Source organism: Rattus norvegicus, chromosome 1 (genome assembly GCF_036323735.1).
Source record: "Rattus norvegicus strain BN/NHsdMcwi chromosome 1, GRCr8, whole genome shotgun sequence".
Classification (NCBI taxonomy): domain Eukaryota; kingdom Metazoa; phylum Chordata; class Mammalia; order Rodentia; family Muridae; genus Rattus; species Rattus norvegicus.
In genome coordinates this window covers 37,683,865-37,710,021 of record NC_086019.1, presented here as the reverse complement: position 1 = coordinate 37,710,021, position 26,157 = coordinate 37,683,865, and the positions used below count along the sequence as shown (strand labels likewise).

General features: G+C 39.4%; 1 pseudogene; it reads left to right on the top strand.

Annotated features, from left to right (window-relative positions):
- LOC120099102 (rho GTPase-activating protein 20-like) overlaps positions 1-26,157 on the top strand; it is a 316,059-nt pseudogene that overhangs the window by 278,195 nt on the left and 11,707 nt on the right.

Sequence of the window (26,157 nt, the reverse complement as noted above, 5' to 3'; positions counted from 1 at the left end):
GCCTGGATGTCACAAGCTTTCTGACTTAGCTCTCTAGGTTAAAGTGTGGCGCCACCTGGCGTAGCTTTATTTATTGACTTTAAAAACACCATACTTCTCTTGCTATTTTTTGAGACAATAAAAGCACATTTTAAAAATATTTAAAAGCCCTTGCTGTTTCTTGCTGGAAGCCTGGGACACTCACAACGTCCCCAGCAGTTGTCAACATGATCTCTCCACCATCCCATGATTCTCTGTGTCCTTGACAACCAGATGTGTGAACCACAACCTAGGTGGCCATCAGAGAGGGGCAGACTCCCACCTCATGTCCCTGCCTCTCCCAGTAAGTGGCTCCACAGGACTCGAGGCTGACGTGTGTGTGTGTGTGTGTGTGTGTGTGTGTGTGTGTGTGTGTGTGTGTTTGTCTGTCTGTGTGCATTGTCGTCTTTGTTTCTGAGCTGCTGAAAGTCTGACACTTCTGTTAACAGCAAAACTTACTCATAATTTCTTAACCCATTGTCTTTCCCTATAAGAAAAATAGATAATTAATAATTAATAGTAATATTAATAAAGGAAAGATGTTTATTTACCTCCAAGTTCTGGGAGCCGGGTGACCAAGATGGGTGGCTATATCTGGTGAAGGACTCACGTTGCACCCTAACATGGCAGAAAAACAAAAGGGCAAATGGGCACAGACCCATAAGGCAACACAGCCTGCTCTTCTGGCACCGAACAGAAGCATCACGGTTTTTACCGCAATTTTCCGTGGGGACAAGATTTATTCAAACCACTGAGCACAACTTCCTCACTGAAGTAATTCCTCTTATTCTATGGGGTCCATCCAAGTAAAGGTGGTTGAGATAGCGACAAGGTCCCTGTAACCTCAATCGGGCAAGCATCATAGTTTTGTAATCTTTGCAAATTCAATCAGAACAGGGCATTTGTCCTGGTCACAGTTTCGTGTCTTTGAATATATGTGTTTTTAGAAAGTCGGTATACATCATGATCTCATGTACATGCCCTTGACCCAGTTTCTCCTCATCGTTCTATAATAATTCATATCACCGAGCCCTTTTCCATATATTACCAAACATTTTACTTTGCTATTTTTCAGTGGATGGACTGCCAGACCAAAGGCTTCATGAAAGAACTGTGCTGCTGTGAACGTCTGTATATGGGCGTATAGAAGATTTCACACAGGCATAGTTTTTAACTGTCTTGAGTACATGTGGGCATTGGCATCAGCTCAGCATCTGCTAGGGCCTCTGTGCTGGGTTCAGACATGGCTCTGTTTCACTTGTGGGTGCCCCTTTAATACCCAAACAATATATTATATATTGTTTCTTTACTAATCTCACTGCACTTGCCCAAAATTCTCCTCCTGAGACTTAACCAGAGAACAGAGTCTCTGTTGGGCTTTTCTGAGACGTCCTTTGTCGGTGCAATGAACCTTAGCCTCAGGCAGACTCTTCAGACAGGGGCAAAAAGCAGCCACATTCTTCACCAAAACACCACAAAAACAATCTCCAGGCCACACACTGAAATTATTCTCCCTGAAGCCTCCTGGGCCAGGTCTATGCAGTTAAAATCACTCACAGCCACAAAGTCTTCCTGCCAGGATAGCTCATTGGGCCCCACTCAAACCATTTTGTGGCTTTCCAAATCCAAAGTCCCAAAATTCACGTTCTTCCAAATAAAAGTATGGTGAGGCCTATCAGTAATACCCAGGCCTTGGTATCAACTTCTGACTTACTTAGGGTTTTACTGCTGCAGACAGACAGCATGACCGAGGCAGCTCTCACAGGGACAACATGTGACTGGCCCTGGCTTACAGGGTCAGAAGTTCATTCCGTCATCATCATGGCAGGAGCAGGGCAGCGTCCAGGCAGGATGGTGCAGGAGGAGGTGAGAGTTCTCCATCCTCATCTGAAGGCTGCTAGCAGAGCACCGAGAGACAAACCACACCCACAGGGCCAAACCCTCTCCAGCAGGGCCAAACCCACTCCAGCAGGGCCAAACCCACTCCAGCCAGGGTCACACCCACTCCAGCAAGGCCATAACCACACCCACTTATTTCTGGCTCTTATTTCCTTTAAGTACGATATCTGGGACCTTTTGGTGGGACACCATCTAGCTCCTTCCCTCTATGTCTATTGTCTGTCCTTGATGCTCCAAGCTGTCCATGTATGTCAGTTTATGACTGGGTTTTGCTTCTAGTTGCTTGAATGTTTTGTGTTTCATGTTTAAAAGAAAAACATGGTTAAAACTTTAAATGCTGGTTGATTCCTCCCTTGATTTAGTTTTAAGTCCTTTCAAGAAAGGAACAAATAAATAAAAAGCAGTTTAAATTGACCTTTGGAGACCTGCATCATAGATAACTGGTTATCTCTGGTGTCACAGTCATGCTTGTCTCTGACTGGATCTCGCATCAATGGAGGAATGTAGTTAGGAGCCTAGGTCTGTCCACTGGGGAAGCTCCCCAGGGGGCTGGCTAAATGTTTACACTAGCTGATCTTAAAGGTACCAGCAGCTTCAAACCTTCTATGGTAATGGAGCTGTTAGCTGTTTCTCTTAGAGAAATCTTTGACTGTGATTATTGGATTCAACAGGTAACAAGGTGCTTCTTTTAAAATGACAGCTAGAAAAAGTAAAAATGGTGTTTGATCTAAGTACTAAAGATATGTGTTGTCACTTCATTTTTTTCTGTTTGGTTTTAAATGTATAATGCGCTCTACATGTCTTGGCTATAGGTGACTGGCTTTTAAGTTATTGGGTATGGTTAAAAATTTGTAACATTGGTAACAGAAAGTTGGCTTAAAACTGGAGTCATTCTAGACAACACGTGGCATGAGCCAACATAGGGAAACAGGTCTAGATTGGGATCATATTTTAATATAACTCTTATCATGGAAACCAGACTTATAAAAGAATTTAGGGCATTGTCTCTTTAGTGAGGTATTAGAGCCTGCACCATTGCTCGTTCATATGCAAGACTTGGCAGTCATACTTTATAGCTCGAGGAATGGACTTGGAGTTTTGGAGAGACTGGATTTTAGAGAATAGATTGTTTGTTGGAGGGTGAGTTTTGCTTTCCAAAGTTATGGCTGTGCTCTTGTGTTACAAGGGATACTTAAAGATTGTGGTTAATGATTGCCAGTGTTACATTGACTACTGTTTACAGTTCGATCACAGAGAGACGCAGGATTCTAACTCACACATATTTGTGATTAAGGAAAAATCAAACAGGTGGAGATTGGTACGAAGGGTTGATGAGGCTATGGAACTTATAAGAGCATTACAGCCTGGTTGCTTACTCCAACTGCTTTTTCAAGAAATACATACAGAATTATTATAGGTTTAAGAGACTGTTTTTATGCTGTTTCTTTGCACTCTGGGGTTGTTATGAAATATTGCATTATTGTGTTTTCTTGGGTGTTGTTTGCCTTGACCATACATTTGTATGCCTTTTTGAAAGAAAAATGTATTCATTTTTATTTATTTTGATGAATTGTTCTTTGGCTGACTTTTGTCTGTGGTCCCTCTGCATGCAGTTCCCTCAGTGGCCAGCAGATGGCACTAGATACCCTGTTACAGATGATGATTAAGCACACTATAGGTCCTCTGATTGAGCAGCAGATTTTGCATTGGGTTCTGTTGTTTATGACCTGGAGTTTGCCTCTCCCTTATGTTTATCTCTGGTGTTAACTGTCATTCATGTCTCTGACTGGATCAAGCCTCACTGGAGGAATGTAGAGCTCTGTGAGCAGGGTGACAGCTAGTCTCCTGGGAGTCAGGTAGTACTGTCACTGTTTAGTGTGGGCCTCCTATGTCTCTGGTTAGAGCAGGGAGAGCAGGCTCCAGGGTCCCTGGAGTACAAATCCACAGACCTCAGAGAATTTTGAGAGAGTCTGTACTATTATTTTCTATCTTCCCTTCACATTTTCTACATCTTTAATAGAGTACAGAGTTGGCAACTATGAATTATATTTCCTAGGTGTCTCTCAAATCAAGAGTTTGCATGTGACTAAGTTCTAGCCAGAAACATGTGAACAGTGTCCATAGACAAAATGACTGCCATTTTCTTCTTTATGTTTACCCTCCCTAGTACTGAGGATCAAATTCCTATATTCTCAAAGATAGTGGCTTTATTCAATATCAAGAATGTATGTGTAAACTGTCAACATCTGGTGTTGGGAATTGTCTTATTTTGTCCCCAAAAAGCCTCACTTCTAGACCTGAGTGCCCCTGAGGGCTTCAACTGATAATAAAGAGTTGCCATAGCCAATGGCTGAGCAGAAAGATAAACAGGTCAAGGGATTGGGAGAGAGGAAAGGATGAAGAGAGTCACCATGATCCAGAGTTAGAAGGATCAGATTTAAGAGCTACAGGAGAGAAAGCAGCCTATGATGTAGGTAGAAGGGAACTGGACCCTATTGGGGGAGTGGGGTGTTTCCCAGAAGGTAACAGGGCAGCAAAGATAAAACATAGATTTAAAAGGTGTTAAACCTGGGATGCTGAGTGGAAGGGAGATGTATGGTAGCTGTCAGGAGAATTAGAAATGTGTCTTTCATTCTCGAAACCAGAGAACACTTCGGCAGGTGCCATGACTGTACTAAGGAGCCAAAGTTGTTTAATTAATTCACTGCTATAGTCTGGTACATTGAGGTCTTAAGTGAGGGTCGCATTAACCTGGACAAGAGTTACACAGCCCAGTCAGCCAATGCACAGTTTATTCAGTTTCAACTTCTTTTAAAGGCAAAGCAGGATAAAAGTTTCCCACCGTTTCTAGTTCTCACCAGCTGCTATTTCTCTAGCAATAGCACATACTGGATCAAAGTGACCCAAACCTCCTTGCAGAATCTGTCAGCAGTCCAACTCTTAGACGTGTTAGAGGTGCTGCTGTCTAATTAAGGTATAAACAAAGTTACTTTCTCATGAGAAAATGACATGAAGTCCACGTCCTCAGGTTCGCAGCTTATTTGGGAGACAGAGCACCAGGATCCTCTGCTTGAGGAAGTTGCCTCCTCTGTATCTCAGTGTGCTGAGAGTGGCCGAACCATCCTAGGGTGCCCTGCAGCTGGCAAGCTAGGAGCAGTCGCCTCATGACATTTCTCTAAATTAAAGAAAAATAGTGTCAACCCTAATCCCTAGAGAATGGCTAAGCAGACAGAGGGACCTGTGGCCCTGAATAGCCAGAGAAATGCTGCCCTCTGTGGATTGGCTGCCTACCTTTGGGCTACCACAGGCAAGGGAAAACTCTCAATATTTGCACCGGATCCAGTCTTTTCCAATAGTTTGGCCTGTGTCCTAATTAACTTAAAAACACTTAATAATTTTACTATTAATAATTTATTCCACATTTCAGCTACATAATTCAGACTGTGCCTAAAATGGGAAAAATGAAATTAAGTAAATTCTTAGTAATCTCAGATGTAAGAATCAGGGACTTTAGAGAATTATACAGCCTTTGTTGGATAACTAAACCTTTAAGAAGTTCCTCTTAAACCTTGAGTGTAACCAAGCAAGACTGAGCCAGAAAGCAACATTCTGGTTCACTTTTATACTAGACTCAAGGACAATCATATACAATACACACATCAATCACAGACATTTTCTTTTGTCCTCTCAGCTTACATGGAAAGCAATGGAGCCAGAAACTCAGATGATAAACTTCAGTCCAAACACAAGAAGCCAATTAAAATAACAACAACAATAAAGAAACCTGGTTTGATGGCACACACTTTTGCTGGGGAGGACAGAGGCTCCATATCCTCCCTAGCCAGTCAGCCGGGCTGACCTGTCCTATTCCTAGTCAAATGAAAACTCCCATTTTATAAAAACTGGTGGATGGCACCTGAAGAGTAAACCCCAAGGTTGTCCTCTGGCCTGCACACATGGAAGCTCACATATGCAGAGCCACAGGACCAAACTAGCCTGTAAAAGGTTTTTCATGAGCCAGGAAGATAGCTCAATGGGTAAAGATTCTTGTGTGGCCAAGCCTGACATAATCAGTTCAATACCTGGGACCTACATAGAAACCTGACTCCTACCAGATGGCCCTGACCTCCATGCTTTGAGGTTTGGTATGTTGCTCTGTATTGTAATGGTAACTGCAGGCCTCCATGGCCTGATTGTCCCAGAGACAAGAGAGTCCATATGTAGACCCAAGTGATACTATGTAAACTTGTGTCCCCAAATTATTTCTGATAGATGAATAAGGATTCCAACAGTCAACAGCTGGGCACAGGGAGGGTTTAGCATCCCAGGACTTGAGGCATCCAAGAAGAACCATGAGGAATAATGAGGTGAAGGGAGGAGGAAGCCGCCATGGGTCAGGTGGGTTGGCTAATTGGAGTTAAGAGCAGCCCAGATGAAACACAGCACATTATATAGCGGGATTATTAGCTGGGAAACAGGCATAACTGCCAGAGTATCCATATCTGCCCAGCTCCTGTGCTGATTAAGGCTTAATGTAAATATAAAGCTTGTGGGTGTCTTTTATCTGGGAACTAAGTGGTCAGAGGCAGGGGAGAAAACCTGGGTTGGGATTAAATAATTTCTACAACATCTACACTCACAACTCCTGCCCCTCTACACACACACACACACACACACACACACACACACACACACACACACACACACAAAATAAATGTAATTTTAAAAAGGGGGATAAGGAACTTGTCATCAACCATGGGGATCCAAGTTCTATCACTAAAACCCATGTGGTAGGAGGATGACTTCCTCACTCATTGTCCTCTGACCTCCATATATGCACACTAAGACATATAGGCATATGCACACAGAATACGATAATGTATCAATTAATGGATTAATAAATTAATTAAAGGTTTTTCAAATCATCTGTTCTTGGCCCCCGCTCACTTCTGTCTTTGGTTTACACAGCTCGCTTCCCCACATCTGCCTCTCCTTCTCACATGCCTTTCATGCTTGTATGTGTGTTTCTCCTCTCTTAGTGTCCATGTTTAACTCTATATTCACTCGTTTATAAACTACAGATCTGGTGGCTAGACACATGGTTTCCTGGTTAAAAGAACTTGCTGTGCGATCATAAGGCTTGGAGTCCAAATCCCATCATCCTGCAAACACCAGCCACTACATCTACCAGGAATCAGACAACATCCTCTTGGGCAGAAATAATGAAGTACTGCCAGTAATTTGGAGGAACACACACTTACAAATATATGGCAAAAATGCAAAATTTTTCCTTTTAAAATGTAGCTCACAAAAGTGTTAGGACCTGGGTTATGAATCAAAGGGAAGTAAAAATTCTGGTTCCTTTTATACCATGTGAGCCAATCAAGTACTGTTATCTCTACAAACCTGTTCCTTTGTCCGTTCACCAAATTTAAATAGTGCTTTGGAATATTAAATGGGAAACCACTTAGCAAAGAGTCCTGTAGCATGGTCCATACTATGGAATTCACCAATTATTATTAAGTTTTGGTACAAATGTTAAAAAACAAGTAGGATTTCGTGTTCATTTTTAAGTGTCAGGCACAAGGCTTACAATCCTATGACATAAGGTTGAGACTGATATATAAAAGGAATTACAAAACACCATTTGCCAAGGACAAATGCTAAGTAAAAATACGCTCCAACTTGAGAGCCAAAATACAACATGTAGGAAAGCTCCTTGTACAAAATGGTAGAAAACATCACACTAAAGATAATAAGACACCTCTCCTTCCTGAACACAAAAGAAACAGAATTCCCTGAGATCTTCTAGGGTTTTCCTGTCTGAATAAAGGAAGCCCCAGTAAGTTCTCTCGTCACCACAATTGTATTTCCAGTAGAACATCAAAGCAAAACCTAGGAACGGCATCTGTAGCTTTCCCATTCTCAGCAATTCATTTTTATTTCATTCTAGACTTACTGATAAACTACTTTGAAAGGCAAACAAATTTTGGTAGGCAGCAAAATTTCACTCAAAAAATAAATAAAAATGAATTCTATTTTATCTTTTGACAACAATGAAAAGTGTCAGAGAACAAGAAATAGTAACATACCATTAATCCCAGCACTCTGGATACAGAGGTATATAGGCATTGACTTAGAAACCAGGCTGATCTATAGGCTACTCAGGAAAAGTTTGTGCATCACGGAAAAATCCAACCTCCAAGAAAAGGAGAGAGAGAGAGAGAGAGAGAGAGAGAGAGAGAGAGAGAGAGAGAGAGGAAGAACTGATTTAATTAAAATGTTTGGATTATCTGTTTATGTTTCTTTGCTTGGGGACTGGAGTGCAGAGGGTTTTCTAGCAAAATAAAGCAAGCAGAATTTACTTATGAAGCCTGCAGGCTCATTTCCCACAGCAGTACTATCCACCCCACTGCTAAACTCTGCAGAGCATTGATGGAGTGGGTATGAAACTTCTCTAGTTTTCCTTCAGGCTGTAAACTGCAGGCCAGTAGCATCCTCAATGCTGCCTCCCAAAGTGGCATCTTCATCTTATACCATCTCATCCCATGTGGATGGGGGAATGAGAAGGATATGCAGGCTCTGATGCTGTTTCCACTGTTTACTTTCCAAATGCTTTTATATCCTTGTTTTCATGTTCCCCTTATAACAAGAGCCTCTGTGGCACTATTTCTATATAATTGTCTCTAGCTTGTCACTACATGAGTACATGGTGGCAAGACTCTGCTGACTTTAATAGATACCAGAGAAAATTTGAGATCCACACCCCAACCCCATCTGCCTTTATCTGGCTAGTCTCCACCCCAGCTCAGTAGTGCATCGTGAGAGGATTCTCACAGAGGTGTGTGGACAGTCTAGTTTCTGAGGAACAAGCTTTGTCTACATCACTTCCTCAACGACAACCCCTCAAACCCTAGGATATGCATCCTAGTAATGTGAGACAGCCAGTATGAAGCCCCTGACTTTTGCTTAGGGCAAACATTTTAGCAGGGCATACCCTGATCTCAGGTTCAGGGAACTTTGTCTGCCTGACAGGTGGCTTTGGGTCTCCGTGAGTAATCCCTACTTAAAGGTGGACTTGTCACAAGAAAGAGACCAGAGCTGAGCCTTACATTCTTAGAACTTCGTATCTTATCAATTACACTTCTGGGCTGCGTGCTTTCATTCGCCACATATTCAAGTCACCAGTTTTGTTTATTTGTTGTCTGTTTCCAGTATTGGACAGAGAGAGGTAGCAGTTCTACTGTGTTCTGTGTTTCAGACATATGACTGGATGGTTGACTTTCTGTCTCTACTTCTGCACTTAGACCATCAATCTGGATTAGTAAATTGGAATCCTCATTTTGTAATTCAAAAGTGACTTCTTCTCACTTCTAATTGTAGCATCAGCATCTCAGTACAAGTTTAGTAGTCTAGGATTTCTTAACAGAAAATATATTGATACCCTCAGCTTTAGAACTGAGACATGAAGCTTTGCTAATTTTCAGTTCCTGTTCTTGAGGCCATTGTATTTGGGAAACATCATGTGATTAGTAATTGCACATCAACTTGGTCAAGCATGGGATGCCCAGGAACTGACTAAAGAGTATGTCTTACAGTATCTGGAAGAGTGTTCTAAAGAGCTTTGCATGTACAATGGTGGACTAAAGGACATAACTGCTCCTCTGTGTGTGTGTGCGTGTGTGTGTGTGTGTATGTGTGTGTGTATGTGTGTATGTGTGTGTGTATGTGTGTATGTATGTGTGACATCTGGCCAGTTGCTGGCTGAATAGAAAGAGGAATATAGGTGAAGGTTGATTCCTAGCTTGATTTGGGGGATTGATCTGTCAGTGACATTTTTAATTCTCAGGCTGTCAGGCTGACTAGATCTCAACTGTGAGCTCTGCAGTTTTTAGATTTCTTTCAAACATAACACTGACTTTACAAGTAGACACACATAGAGAGCTACATGTAAGTCAAGGGCTGGAATACCGACTGAGAAAACTGTTCCTAGGCAGTTTTGTAGCTTGAGTGTGAAATACACTATTGAAAAAAACATTGTGCATCATATGACTGTGTATACAGAACACACATGCAGAGAGAGACATATACAATTGGTTCTATTTCTTTTATTTCTTTGAAGAACTCTGACTAATACTTAGTACTTGAAATCTAAAATTCATAGTTTTCTTTGTGGATCTGTAAGTCAGAGGCTTTGGAAGGCAAGTTACTTGCTGTAGGTCATTCTTCAAAGGAAGCCGAAGATAAACATGAAGGAAAGGTGAACGTCGTGGAGGAAGTTAACACTGGGCTTGCATAGTTACATTGGCAGGACTCGTGTCTGTCAAAACACTCAATCTTTACTTCCTGATTTCTACACATGTCTAAATGTTTTCAAAGGGAGTTCTAAGAACTCCATCTGTGCCTGGTAGTAAACTAGACAAGGCTCACACCATTCACTGTAGCAAACAGAAGTCACTGAAACATGGAGATTAGATTTAAAGGATGTGCACTGTCATCCACACAGTCCACAGAGCCCTGCGAAGTTTCTATGTTGCTGGCTATTGGGTGTTTGCTATCCTCCAGCACCATCAGTCACTATCCTTGGTTCTTGTTTTGAGCCTGAACCTCATTGAGGATCTGCTAGAAAGGCAGTCTGAGTAGATCTCGGTCATAGAAGATAGCAAGAAAGATGAGCCCCATGAAGATAACCTAGAACTCATGAAGGACTGAAGCCTTTGAGGATACACTGGATGTGCACATGTCTTACCGTCTCCAGCCTTAGTAGCACCAGTATCCTGCAGAGGAGCTCAATGATCTGAAAATGTACATGACTTGAGACTTGAAGAACCATTGGTGGAGACCGAGGAGTTCCAAGTGCAGATGATGTCCTATGCAGCAGGATGAGCCAGCAGGTCAGGGGGAGTGTGGGATGCCACCAGCATGCCCAGAGACTTGCATTTTGTTTGTAGAGTGGGGGCACAATGATGATGCTTCTCTGCTGCTTTTCAGATGACAGGCAACATGACCCTTGCTCAATCGCAAGCGAGTGCTTGTCACAAGGATTCTGGATGGTGTTTTCTTCTCCTCTGGAAGATACAAGGAAACTCTACCATTCAGCTCCTCCAAGGCTTCAGGCATCTGCATGGAAGGCACAGCAAGAGGAGAGACAGTGTCAGTGCATCCACTGCTCCACCACAGTCTGCTTTCTCATTAGGAAAACAAAAGTCCTCCCAGGAATTCTAAGACCTGGAAAGAAGGAGGTAGAAACAGCTTTCGAATGACTCAAAAGTGTTTTTAAAAAAAATCTATTGAGTGAGTTCTCATGTGAAGTTCATAGAACACTCACTTCCTAGTTTGAAAATTGGTATTTGAGGAGCAAATTAAACATCCAAACTTCATAAAATCTTCCTAAAAATATATCTTAAGGAAACCAAATAGGTCCAAATGATGACTGTTTTACTGTATAGAAGACTCTCAATTAAGAATATGGAAAGCAATACAGAATCAGAAAAGCCCACATTCTGTAATTCCTATTAAATTTAGCAATTTAGTTACTATGTTGAATTCTAATTAAAATGTTTAGCTGTTGGAACCTAAGAAAGTCACGTAGGACCAAAAGTAACCCTGCAGAGATTGCTTTCTTGTGGCTGATGGGGAAAGAGGGGCTAAGGGTTCAGTGAAAGGTCAGACTGGACCAACAAGCTCATCAGGTAAAGGAACTTGCTACCAAGCTTGGTGACTTGAGTGTGATCTCTGGAATCAGGTCCAAAGGACAGAACTCCTCCCAAAAGTTATCCACTGATGCCACACAGTGCACGGTGGAATTCATGTGCACAAGTGCACACACACACACACACACACACACACACACACACACACAAAGATGGGGGGGGAGTGAATAAACATAATATATTTTGCAAAGGCTCAAATGTCACAGTGCCTAAGAATGAATCTTAGCATCCAGTCAGTGTTGCAGCAAGCTAGCATGTTTCTAAGAATTTGGGTCCTGAGGCAAAACAAGGTTTCAAACCAGGGTGTGTCCTAACAAATGGACCATAAAAGGATTTTTTGAGAACTTGATGCAGACATTTGCACTTGGACCAGAATTATTGTTCATGGTGACATTCATTCTACACTCCACTGAGCCAAGCTCCCTGGGCAAGCCATCCTCAAATAGGACTTGGAAGTGCCATTTCCACATCTAGCTACTAGGATAAAGAGTCCCACCTCTAAATCCCCTGCCTGTGAGTTCAGAGCATTCCAGGGGTATCTGAAAAGATCTTCCCAGTAAAGGCCCAATACCTCTGAGACATTCTCATGCTCTTCCTACCCCAGCTTTAGTCTCCTTGATGGTGACCTGAGCCCTTGAAAACAAAAGAAGTAAAAAGTTCTTAAGAAGCTGTGACTTTTTGTTTAGCTTCTGGTTCTTAGTGGCTTTGATGAAAAGCTAAATTATAGGAAAAAAGATTTTGCACATTAATTTGGGATCATAGAATTCACATCCAACAAACTGGCGAGACTGGACTCAGAGCTGGAGAGGGGAGACCCAGATGGAACTTGAGAACTGTCCAAAGCTACATCCCATTTCCCTTTGCAACTGCAAGAGCGGGAGAGACCGATTTCTGAGTTGTGCTGATTTGTCCTATACTAGGCTTGGTAATGAGAAAGCACAGTGCCTCCGTTTGTAGCCTCAAACTCCAGGCTCTCCTATCTCAGTTCCCCATGCATCAGGAGGGCACGTATGCGCTGCCACAGCCCTAGCAGGAACAGGAAGATTTCTGTGTTCTGTTATCTTCTTCATGGGCTGAGATTGAGCCTGGAGTCTCCATGTCAGTAGCATCTTTCAAGGCTGTTCCTCTGCAGCTCTGAAACCTTTTTTTTAAAATACAAACCAAGTTTATTTTGCCTTTTAAGTAGTGTTCATATAGCACTACAGCTAGGTAAACAATGTGAATTAGTATATGTCATCTCAAAAGCCAGAGTCTTGAAGAAAGAAATTGAAGAAGACCTCAGAAGATGGAAAGATCTCCCATGCTCATGGATTGGCAGAATTAATACAGTAAAAATGGCCATTCTACCAAAAGCGATCTACAGATTCAATGCAATCCCCATCAAAATACCATTCCAATTCTTCAAAGAGTTAGACAGAACAATTTGCAAATTCATCTGGAATAACAAAAAACCCAGGATAGCTAAAACTATCCTCAACAATAAAAGGACTTCAGGGGGAATCACTATCCCTGAACTCAAGCAGTATTACAGAGCAGTAGTGATAAAAACTGCATGGTATTGGTACAGAGACAGACAGATAGACCAATGGAACAGAATTGAAGAATCAGAAATGAACCCACACACCTATGGTCACTTGATTTTTGACAAAGGAGCCAAAACCATCAAATGGAAAAAAGATAGCATTTTCAGCAAATGGTGCTGGTTCAACTGGAGGTCAACATGTAGAAGGATGCAGATTGATCCATGCTTATCACCCTGTACAAAGCTTAAGTCCAAGTGGATAAAGGACCTCCACATCAAACTAGATACACTCAAACTAATAGAAGAAAAACTAGGGAAGCATCTGGAACACATGGGCACTGGAAAAAATTTCCTGAACAAAACACCAATGGCTTATGCTCTAAGATCAAGAATCGACAAATGGGATCTCATAAAACTTCAAAGCTTCTGTAAGGCAAAGGACACTGTGGTTAGGACAAAACGGCAACCAACAGATTGGGAAAAGATCTTTACCAATCCTACAACAGATAGAGGCCTTATATCCAAAATATACAAAGAACTCAAGAAGTTAGACAGCAGGGAGACAAATAACCCTATTAAAAATGGGGTTCACTTCTTTAAAAGGGGAACAAGAATACCCTTGGCAGGGAATAGAGAGGCAAAGATTAAAACAGACACAGAAGGAACACCCATTCAGACCCGCCCCACAGGTGGCCCGTACATATACAGCCATCCAATTAGACAAGATGGATGAAGCAAAGAAGTGCAGGCCGACAGGAGCTGGATGTAGATCGCTCCTGAGAGACACAGCCAGAATACAGCAAATACAGAGGCGAATACCAGCAGCAAACCACTGAACTGAGAACGGGACCCCCGTTGAAGGAATCAGAGAAAGAACTCGAAGAGCTTGAAGGAGCTCAAGACCCCTATGAACAACAATGCCAAGCAACCAGAGCTTCCAGGGACTAAGCCACTACCTAAAGACTATACATGGACTGACCCTGGACTCTGACCTCATAGGTAGCAATGAATATTCTAATAAGATCACCAGTGGAAGGGGAAGCCCTTGGTCCTGCTAAGACTGAACCCCCAGTGAACGTGATTGTTGGGGGGAGGGTGGCAATGGGGGGAGGATGGGGAGGGGAACACCCATAAAGAATGGGGGGGGAGGGGTTAGGGGGATGTTTGCCCGGAAACCGAGAAAGGGAATAACACTCGAAATGTAAATAAGAAATACTCAAGTTAATAAAAAAAAAAAGAGAGAGAGAAAGACTATATGGCAATTAAGGCATAATGCTGATGCTGTATATATTATATGTGTGTATATATATATGTGTGTGTATATATATATATATATATATATATATATATATATACCCCTGTCACTATGTGCCCCAGCAATACATATATTTTATGATGTTGATATAAATTCTAAAATAAAAGTTTGATTTTTACACACACACACAGAGAAAAAGCCAGAGTCTTGTTATCGTTGTTGTTGTTTTTTAATGCGTTGTGAAAAAGATGCAGCCTATTCTAGCAGGATAAATATTGTTAACCATTTCACTTTGAGTTCATGAAGGCTCACAAATGAGCAACACTCCTCATTGAGGAAAACAAAAAGCTATTGTCGACAAGGACAGCTCACACACACACAAGCAAAAAGAACTGTGTAAAAATAACTAACTGTTCCCATATTAAACGTTGACCACTGAGGAGATGCCTGGGGAGGTTCACTGTCAGAATATTCAAACACTTGGGCACCCTCTAGAGGAACAACTTGAAAACCTTCCAAACTTCATTTGGAGAGATTCACTGTCAGAATATTCAAGCACTTGGGCACCCTCTAGAGGAACAACTTGAAAACCTTCAAAACTTCATTTGGAAATAAGAAAAATCTGATTTTACCTAAGCTATGAAATTTTAAGCTCAGAAGTACCACTTGGACATTTTAATTTGGAAACCTCTCCAGAAGGTGTCTTGCTCTAAAGCACCCAGGAAATGGGCGCAGCCACTGTCTTTGCTACTGTTCCAGTCTTTTCTGTACAGCAACACAGGGACAATCATCTCCAGTTTCTTAACTGCAGTAAACTGTAAGCACTGCTACAGTGTGGGACAGCTAGCTTTCCTCCAGTTCTTAACATTTGAATGCCTGTATCATCGCTCATCTTTGGCCCTTCTTCCTCTCTCCTTCCTGTCCTTCTATTTGTCTGTGCTAGACAAGGTTCTGCCATTAGACTGTCACCCCATATCTGAGTTTCTTTTCATAGGATTAAGTCACCAAATCATATAAAGTGACATCTCCTGAGATGACAGCTTGTTTCCATGTCACTTCCTTATGGCTGTTCTTTTGAGAAAGGTTCTCAATGCACAGCCCAGACTTAACACAACCTAGAGACCCTCATGCCTCTGACTCCCATACCACATCGCTTTCATCTGAAATGAGATTAAAAGCTCAAGTTTCAACTTTTGTCCCCAGTCCTGGGAGCTTTCTCTCTTGAAGAAGATCTGATATTTAGTGGGCCAGCGTTGATTTGAATCAGTTTGACTTTGGGTTGGTAAAAATTTTCACTGAGTTCATGGACTTCATTTCTTCTCTTTGAGAGTCTCTGAGAACCTGGTTCTTATATTGTTCTTCAGGGCCCAAGAGGCCAGAGATTAGAAGTACACCAAAGGTGAAGATTCTAGTAAGAAACCTTGTCCCATAAACTCAGGCCTTAAAGAGAATGCTAAGGATGACTTAGAAGTAAAGGCAATGTATTTTTACACTCTGTTCATGGGGAGAATAAAAATCAGTAAGATAGACAGAAAGAGGACACTAAAGAAAACAGAGACCTGCCCATGAGACCTTACAGGTATCTGTTGTTTGGGGTTCTCTATGAGCTTGTAGCCCCAACATCATCTCACCTGGATGTTCTACTAGCATCATGCCTGGTTGAGTTTACAGTTGTTTAAGATCAGACATACTACCAGTGTCGTAGTCAATGTTCTATTGCTATGAAGAGACACCGTGACCATGACAACACTTACAGAGGAAAATTTTTAATTGGTACTGGCTTAACATTTTCAGGGGTCTAGTCTATTATTGTCATGGGGGGGGTGGGAAGACAGGAAGCCATGGTACCAGAGAGATAGCTGAGATTTCTACATTCCAATCAGCAGGCAGCAGGAAGGGAGCAAAGACATTGGGCCTAGCTTGACCATTGTTAGATTCTCTTTTTGATCACCAAGAAACAAATAGATTTAGGTCTGTGGAGATTTCCAGGCAAATATGGTGGTTAGGCCCTGTAATTCTAACAACCTGGAGACAGAGAATAAGTCATGGTGAAGACCAACTTCAGTCCAGAGTGAGACCCTGTCTCAAAAAAAAAAAAAAAAAAAACCACAAAGAAAAACAAAAAAAGAAGAGCCTGAAGAAATGTACCACACCTTGATTACATAACCTTCTGGATACCCTGAGAGATTACTGGGGTCAGGCTAGTTGGACAATAAATCTTAACAGTGAGCAGCACTGATCAATTAATAGGCCTTGACTGTATATAAAGAGAAAGGGGGTGGAGCATAAGTATTCATTGCTCTCTGCATTCTCAGAGAGGATAATATGTAGACAGCTGCTCAACCTGCCATGGTGGACGATGGCCTCTAATTGTTGGCCAACATACACCACTTCATTAAGTTGATTCTCGGGCATGTGATTTAGTAAAGGGGAAGGAACTCATGTGGTAAGACATCTACAAATCCGTGTGAACAGGCAGGCATGTTAAAAATAGGGAAAGGGTCCAGAGGAAGCTTCATAAACAAGAAAATCTCCAAATTGCAGTCTTTAAGTATACTGTATGTACAACACCAACATTAACATGTAAAACAGATTTCAAGGAGAGACATTCTAGTCATGGTGGCACATGTGTGTAATCCCGACACTGGGAAGATGAAGCAGGAGGATCTCTGTGAGTTTGGGTCAGCCAGGACTACATAAAATGGGAAGTGGAGTGGAGATCTATGATTGCAAGGAGTGTTGTAGTCTAGAAGCCAGGAGAGGCAATTTGAACAGACCGTAGGTTTACTTCATTGCTATAGCAACTAGGACTCTACTTCATTGGTTCTAGTCTTAGGGAAGAAGAAAAATAAGATCCTGCATATAGGTTCCAATTTTGAGCCAAGATTCTGGAGCCATGACAGTTTGGGAATCTTTTAGGGAAGTACGATCTCAACCAATGATTCTCAGCCTCCCTAATCCTGTAACACTAATATATTTTCTCATGGCTTTGTGACTCTTAACCATTACTTCATTTTGCTTCCCTTCATAATTCAAATTTTGCTCCTGATTTGATTATAAAGAAAAATGGATGGAATATCTGATATGGAAAATATATGTGACCCTGTATTGATTATGACCCACAAGTTGAGAATCGCTTGTCTAAACTGCTAATTTTAAACAAAAATGTTTTTCAAGTACTTTCTACAATGTACATTGACCATTACTATTTTTGTTTATTTTCAATAAAAAAGGATTTTATTATTAACATCGATGGAAGCTTACTAACCTTGGATTTTTATGAAAATTGGCTTATCATCCCAGATGGAACTCTGGCTGGAAAAATTAATGCCATTCAAAGGTAATGATAGAGTAAATACTTGGGGAACTGCACCAATATAGAAGCAATGCTTTTGTAAGGTACAGAGGCTTGTGTTTACAGGATTATAAGCTGGAATGATGTTCTATGCCAAGAGGTTTCCTTAGGTCAGACAGGTATTGTCACTTTTTAAACGTTCCCATTTCTTAAGCTAGCATGTTGAACCATGTCTGTAATCTTACCTGGGAGCCTTCTCCTTTATAAATGTCGTGATTTAGAAGACAGTCTATGTAACACCGCGTGTTCAGGTCAGTTTAGAGTATTGCTTTAGTTCCTGTGTGAGACAAATTAAAAGAAGTAAGTGTGTATAATACTTGTGGGTTACTTGCATCCTAGAATTGTTACCATGGTATTGTGAATAGTTCACATGGTCAATATATGTCATTGATTAGAACAGGAATCTCTTACTGCATTCTTCTTTCTCAACTATAACTACCTAGAGAAGTCTAGATCAGGTATAGCTTTGACTTTTTTGAATCATTTTTCTGTGTGATACATAGAATGGTTTCATACTTAACCAGAGCTTTGAGCTCCCATTGCAACCCAGGAGCCCTGCATCTCTGTCTTGCTGTAACAAAGCTTTTATAATCGCATTTTGTAGGGTCACAAGTGTGCTTTCTGCTCCTTATGTTCTAGAGTGTCACAAGAGTGTTACATGGATTCATACTACGTTAGATATTAAATGTGTCTCCACTCCATTATGGTTGGAAAGATGGTTTGCTGTTTAATAACACTGGATGTTTTCATACACAGAACACACATGGTTTTCAAAAATCTTCATTCATTCTAATACCAGGGCATTGAGTAGAGTCATGAGTGTGATTTTGCTCCTTATGTTCTAGATTGTTATAAGGGTGTATCGTCGATTCATAATACATTAGATATTAAATGTGTCCCCACGGTGGCAAGAAAGATGGTTTGCTGTTTGATAACACTGGATGTTTTCACACACAAAACATACATGGTTTGCAACAATATCCATTCATTCTGTTACCAGGGATCCTGACATGTTCCTCTGGCTTCTGTAGGTAACAGTCATACATCTAGTACACTGAAATTCATAAATAATTTGAAAAATGTTTTTTCCGTGATTCTGTACAGAAAAGTGATTTGCAGAAAATATTTTATGTAATACTCTAGCTATGTATTCTTACTTCTTTTAAATTCTGGTTATACTGTGAGTTGGTCTACAAAACATTTACCCTATTTGTTCTTTGTAGTTAGATTTCTAACTTACATTATTTTCAAGATGGTCTAACCTAAAATTCTCCTTTTTCTTTGTTTAGCCTCTTGCAACAGATCCCAGAACCAAACTTTATACTATTAAAACATCTCATATGTGTATTAGTAATAATAAAAGATTCTTCCATGAATAATTTAGACAGTTACAGGTTATTTCTGAGCATAGATCCACATGTACTGTGGGGTCAGACTTCAAGAGATTCATTATTTGGGAGTGATGTCTTAAGAAAGGTAAGAGGATCTGAAATTTGCCTTTGGGAACAAAAGTCTAATTATTATTCAGTAATTGGGAATACTTTACAAAGATGATTTCTCTAACAGGAAACCCTAGGATTGCATTCTTATGGAGTGGAGTAGATTATGTATTGATCTATTTCAGGAAGATTTGGGAAGGGAGATTTTTAATGTAGTTTAAAGTAAGTTAATCATTTCTTTCTACTGTTCTTTCCTTCTTTCTTCTTAGATATTGATTTAGATATTGATGTTTTAGCCAACAATAATCTGTACATATAATGGTAATCCAAGAAAACTAGAGTGAAATTTTAAAGATCTGGATTACCTAGGTTTTGTTTGTTTTTTCCACTGTAGCCCTATTTTTGGAGTATAGCATAGTTGTGTTTCACAGTGGTGAGACCATGATATTACTAAATATTCACATCATGTGAATTGCTGGCCATATTAAAGCACATTGCATATATGTGTGTGTGTATACATATATGTGTGTGTGTGATTGTGTGTATGAGTGTGTGTTTGCATGTGTACATATACGTGAAAGTGTACTTATACATGTGCATGTATTTCTATATGTATATGTATATACATATGTAATGATGAATAATTGTTGTATATTATTTTGTATGCTTTCCATTATTTTAGCACTAACCTATTTCAGGTACAGTTTTATGATCCTCAGGTATACTGTAGCTGTTAATTTTATTATAAACACATATACATCAATATTCTTCACTCATTTATTTACTTTATATCCTGATTGCAGTCCCTTCCTCCAAGTCCCATCTTTACAACCTGTTTTTCCCTCCATTCTTCTTTACCTCAGTAGTGTAGACCTACCATTGACACCAGCCCACTCTCATACATCAGTTCACAACAGGAATAAGTGAATCACCTTCCACTGAAGCCATACAAAGCAGCCCAGATAAAAGAAAGCAATCCAGTTGTAGACTACAGAGTCAGAGCCATCTGCATAAGGTCTAGAGGACATATGTGTGTGTGCATGAGTGTGTGTATGAGTGTGAGTTTGCATGTGTACATACAACTGGTAGGGGACATACCTGAAGATCAAGCTGCATATCTACTACATATATATAGGGGCCCTAGATCCTGCTGCTGGAGCATATGATGGGGGAGATCCTGCAGATTCAAAGCTGAAGGATCACAATGATTAAAGGCTACAGCAAGATACCAGGATATAGAGGGAGAGGCATCTCCAGGACGTTCCAGTATTGAGAGTATAGTAAAATACAGAGAGCTTAAACCAGACTTACTTCACTATACATTTGCAAGAAAATCTGTTTGGACAAGAGGGTATAATGTGTGACCACTTATGGCACAACACATCTCACACACTGTATTTTTAATTTTTTTTAATTATTTAAATTTTTATTTAATTTTAATTTTTGAAATTTAGTGAGGGGGGATTGTTTCCAAGGGATATATGGAAGAATTGAAAAAAGAAATGAGAGTTACTTGGTAGCATGATTAGAAATTTCAGAGAATTAATAAAGGACACATATTTTGAAAAGGGTAAAAGATAAAGAAAATGTAAATATGACAGAAAGCAAGGTACATGTTAGCTAGTAGCTCCCAGGTATTAGGTCCACAGGAAAGAAGATATCATGATGTTACTCACAATGGAGGATGATAGCCCAAGGGATAGCTTGAATAAGATTCTTGCTCAGGACTGTACTTGGCTTGAACTAGAAACGTAGCTTTTTTAGTTAATTTCTAATTACCAAGGTACTGGAAACCTAAAATTCAAGACTATATCAAACTGCATGTTTAGTCCAAATGAAACAATAAAATGTATTTTTCACTCTTAATAACTATTAAAGATTCTTCCTTTATGGACAGTTCTTTTCAAATATTCTTTTGTATGGTCAGGTATGAAAACAAAGAAGCAAAACTATCCTGTACATTATGCATATAAAATAAGACTATCCTGTGCAGGACTGCTCAAAAATAAACTGAGGTGCATGCTGAGAAGAAACATATGTGATGAATTGAGTTTGCCTAACCTAAGTCATCATCTCAGAAGAAAAGTAACTTACCAGTGTTGTTCAACTTAGGAAGTGTCATAATTTTCTACAATTGCTGTGACAAAACACTGATGAAAAGCAACTAATGGAAGACAGGTTACACTCCACAATATACTTGCAGTTACCAGTTAAATACTGAGAAATGTCAGAGCCAAAAATAAAACAGGGAGGCAAGAACTGAAGTAGAAGCCTAGTAGGAGCACTGCCTCCTGCCTTGTATCTCATATCTTTCTTTTTCTGATTAATAACTCAAGGGTGGCACCATCCTGGAGATCTGGGCCCTACAAATTCCAAGGATAATCAGGACAATATCCCTTAGGCTTCACTATACAATAGATTCATCTGATGGAGGCATTTTCTCAATTAAGACTCCCTCTTCTCACAAACTTCTCTCAGTCGCATTTCTATTGCCTTAATAAAACATCAGGATTTAAAAGACCAACCAAAGAGTGCACATGGGGGAACTATGGCTCCAGCTGGATATGTAGCAGAGGATTGTCTTATTTGGCATCACTAGGAGGGGAGCTGCTTAGTCCTGAGGGGCTTGATGGCCTAGGTTGTTGAGGCAGGAGTGTGTGGTCAAGTGAGAGAAAACTGCAATAGAGGCAGGGGAGGAGATATAGGATTTGTGGAAGGGAACTGTGAAGGGGGATAAGGTTTGAAATGTAAATGAATGAAATAAACAATAAAAATTAAAACTACATGACCAGGGAAACTAATTGAAGTAGGTGGTTATTTGGGACCTACAAATGCTGAGCACCTCAGTGTCATGACAGAGGAGCACGACTGCAGAAAAGAAGAAAAAACAAACAGGAAGCTGAGACCTGATGGTTCTTATCTTGGGAAGCAAAAATGTAGCAGAGAAAGTACATTGAAAATGGGCACCTACCTTTTGTAACTACAAATTCTAAGCAGTGGCACTCTTCACCAGGCAGACCAAGGCACCAGAAAATTGTCAATGAGAGGGTATTGCGATGCCTGGAACTAGAGAGGCATCCCATTCAAAACATCACAATAAACAGCTACCCCCACCCACACACAAAAACGTAACACACAGCAGTCATTAATTTGGTACACTCACAGTTTTTTTTTTTTTTTGCAGCATATCAGTTCTGAAATGTTGCTTTGGTTAAGTAGTTCTTCTGTTCTTTGCAATATGCATGAAATTTTAACAAGTTGTATAAAGATGCAAAAGACTTAGAGTCTCCATTTCGAGACTTCATTGCATGGGTTCCTATCTGTAATTTTCCTCCTAGTATTTCTTTTCATATTTAAATTTATTTTGTAAACTATGTGAAATGACAATCTTGTTTTTGTCTTGTGGTGTTACAGATGTCTCTTATACAAATTATGATTGACAACTATGATCAAATATTTGGAAATGATGATATATTTAGTAAACACATTGACAAAAGGTCTGAAGACTTAAAGACATACAAAGAATCAATAAATTATTCTGGAAAATCTCCTATTATGACAAAAGCCATAGCTGGCTACAACTGGAAAACCAATGATATTGATGAAAAATTTAATATTTCATATGCTGCACTGCAGGAAAAAAGTCCTACAGGTAAGACAAGATTTATTTATTCATCAATTGAATGGAGTCATTTGATCAAATCATTTGTTGATGTCATAAATTTGTGTATATCAGAGAAGCTTTGGGACACAAAATGATTATTTGAGAGAGTGTGGGAAAAGTTTTTAAACATCATATACACACACACACACACACACATATATGTACTCATATACTGAAATACATCTGGATACATCATTCAGGTATGTATGACACATTGTTTATTTAGAGTATCCACCAATATTGTCTGCTATATTTTCCCCCCTTTCTTCCCATGGTCCTTAAGTTAGAGAATTTCTTGCATATGAAATTATTATTTTTGATAAGTTCATTTAGAAACAATGATTTGATTTAAAAATTGATTAAACATCTGCAAGATTAAGCCCTGCATCACTGTCAACATGCTTTGGTTTCCTAGCATGAAAATACTAATGTTTGTTTAATTTCCTATGAGAAACAATATTTGTCAAAATCTTATCATTGGTAAAAGTATTTGCACAGGATCCACTACAAAACCTATGAGAGGTATGATAAAGAGGTTAAACTCACCTGATTATCAGGTGGTAGCACACAAATTCAAATACATTTTTAAATGAAGTAATTCTTTCTACAGAGTTAAGAAAATACACCCAAATATTACCCTTATCTTAAGTGATGTGAATCTATCATCTGAGAATATTTGTCTGATGATGACACTTTATGTTTCATTTAGTAGGACAAAACACAACAACTACCACATATAAGTGGTAGTGGATGATTTAAGAAGGTCTAAGGTCATTGTATTTTAATGTTCCCTTCTACCTCCCATTTAATCATATTAGAAGAATCATTCCAAGATCCTATGGTAGTTTTATATTTCACCGTATTAGTTACAAATAGTTTCCACTCATTGTACTTATTTTATGCTGCATATTTCATATTGTTTGCTATTATAACAAATGTTATTAAATTGGGTTATTGCTTACACTCCAATGTGCCTTGTTCATGGTCCTACACAGTCTTTGGAAAAATTTTCAGTCTCTGCCTCTACAGCCCAGTTATAATACTAGTTTTCCCACCTCAGTTACCAATGTGTGGCCAGAAGCTAATGACACTGAATAATCCCTCAGAATTCTGCATAGAATCCTGTGCCATAGAAAGTTATAAATAAAATTCCATTAACAATCAAAATTAATCATCACACATGATGAACTTAGAGGTGGATCATGGTTTTAGAATATACAAAATGACCTGAAAAGATAATCCAGTGTCCAAAGCAATTGAGATTTAGACTTTGTAACATGAATTTGGGTCATCAAAACATACATTAAAAAACAAACAAAAGTAGGTATTGTAGCACAATCATCTCTAAACGAGAAGTTTCTACCTGAATAAAGATGGCAGTCAGATACAGTAACAGAAGCTTATTGGACAGATATTTCTGACATATTGTTCAGTAATGATCAAAAGACACTCCCCCTCCCCCCCCAAAAAAAGAGACACAGAGAAAGACTAATACTGGAGGCTCCTCATATGTTAATAAGCTCAAAGCTCTAATTAATCTCTAAATATATATCACCAGTGATGTGACCTGCATGTGTTTTACACACACACACACACACACACACACACATGCATGCATTACGTACACTGAGAAATGCACAGAAGCATACAGCATATTTGTTATATCTCTCTTCATCACCTGAGGCCTCAACATGAAATATTGTTTATTCATGGTATGTCTATCTCAAAAGTGTCTGTAATCCAAATTTGAGAAATGGAAATCTTAGAGAAGACCTCCAGTAAAGAAATTGATAATTTCCATATTTGCTGTTCTTCTTCTTTCCTGAACTCCCATTACTATAAGTTTACAATATTTTCATTTATTACTAGTATGATTTTAAATTTTTATCAAAAATTAAATTATAGCACTGTAGCCTGACTTTTCTCCCTTAAGTCCATCACAGTCACTGCACTTTCATACTCATTTCAATATTGTTTTGTACATGTTTATATATATGTATATATATATACATATATATATATATATGTAGGTAGGTAGGTATATATTTATCTTTACAAATATGAATATTATTTGAGTTCATTTTGTTCTGTTTGTGAATATGGTTTCCATGATATGCAGTATGTATTAGACAATCCATATGCAGGTCATTTCTGGTAAAAATAATATTCTGTCAGTCATAATTAGCTGGTATATATTTATCTTTACAAATATGAATATTATTTGAGTTCATTTTGTTCTGTTTGTGAATATGGTTTCCATGATATGCAGTATGTATTAGACAATCCATATGCAGGTCATTTCTGGTAAAAATAATATTCTGTCAGTCATAATTAGCTGCCTATAACTTTTGACAAGCAAAATTTTGACCATTGCCTTAACACTGCAGTGACGTTGCTATTATTGTGATTTTGCACCTATTTTTATGAGAGGCAATTTCAAAACAGACTTTCAAGTATGCTGGGTCTTACAGTATTTGTAAGCCCTCTACAATGGTCCCTGAGCTACAGAGCATTTAGCTCTAATGTACATTTATTCACTGGTGCTGGAATTTTCGTAATGCAATTATCTCTTCATTGTGTCCAAGTTTTTGTTTTCTGTAATGGTCTCCATTTTCTATACAAAGAGGCTTCTTTGGTGTAGGATGATGGCCCCAATTGATGGTACATATAAGACTAATATTTAAATGCTGTAAGGAACGTCGCTAATTTATTAAATTAATGTCATCAATTTTAAAGTTTATGACCAAACTAGCTACATAAATCGGACTAGATTTCTACCTCCAGCCATGATTTCAATCCTGGTGAGAGAAATTCTACCAATTGTTAAAGTACTTCCTGTGGCTTTCCCCCAAAATATGGATGCGTCAGGTAGCACTTGGATTTCTCTAAGGGTTGGTGGCTTGAGTGCCAGTTGCCAAATAAATCTTACAAGGAATCTCAGCAATCTACCTGGATATGTCCTAGAAGCCTCTAGGTTTAAGTCAAAGTTCTAAGGTAGATAAAACAGTAGGCAAGTTGACACATTAGGGAAGCAATTGATAGTTGTACCCACCTGTAATACCTATAAAGTACGATGATAACCAGTATGGCAAGATAGCAGAATAGGTTCAATAAGTGACACTAACAGCTCAGTTCAAAACAACTGTTCTTTGATTAGACTTAAATGTATTTCCTTTACCATAGAATTGAACATGGCTCTGGGTCTTTCATTTGGTTTCTCAGAAAAAAATGTTATTCCTAAGTATGCTTTTAAAGTTCAACATTTGGTATCTTGTTATTTCTCTTTAGGATC